This window comes from Nannospalax galili, unplaced genomic scaffold (assembly GCF_000622305.1).
Source record: "Nannospalax galili isolate Female #2095 unplaced genomic scaffold, S.galili_v1.0 scaffold2598, whole genome shotgun sequence".
Taxonomy (NCBI): domain Eukaryota; kingdom Metazoa; phylum Chordata; class Mammalia; order Rodentia; family Spalacidae; genus Nannospalax; species Nannospalax galili.
This window is the reverse complement of record NW_008340639.1, coordinates 157,117-157,394: the sequence shown is the minus strand read 5'-3', so window position 1 is coordinate 157,394 and position 278 is coordinate 157,117.

The following is a 278-nucleotide window of genomic DNA, read 5'->3' as shown; positions in this document are numbered from 1 at the left end:
CCCTAGGACCCAGCTTGGTTGAAGGAGAGAACTGTTTCCCACAAATTGTCCTTTGACCTCCACATATGCACTGTGGCACATGCAAGCCCACATACATTCACACAAAACAAGTAAATAGAAATGTAATAAAAGTTTTAATAATAAATAAATACATAATATTAATAGCAAAAAATAAAGAGGACATTTTACCTATTTCATTGAAAAGAGTTATAATAGATTTTCCTATGCAAGTGTCCCCTCTCTCACATTTCTCTTTATAACATTGATTCCATATATAT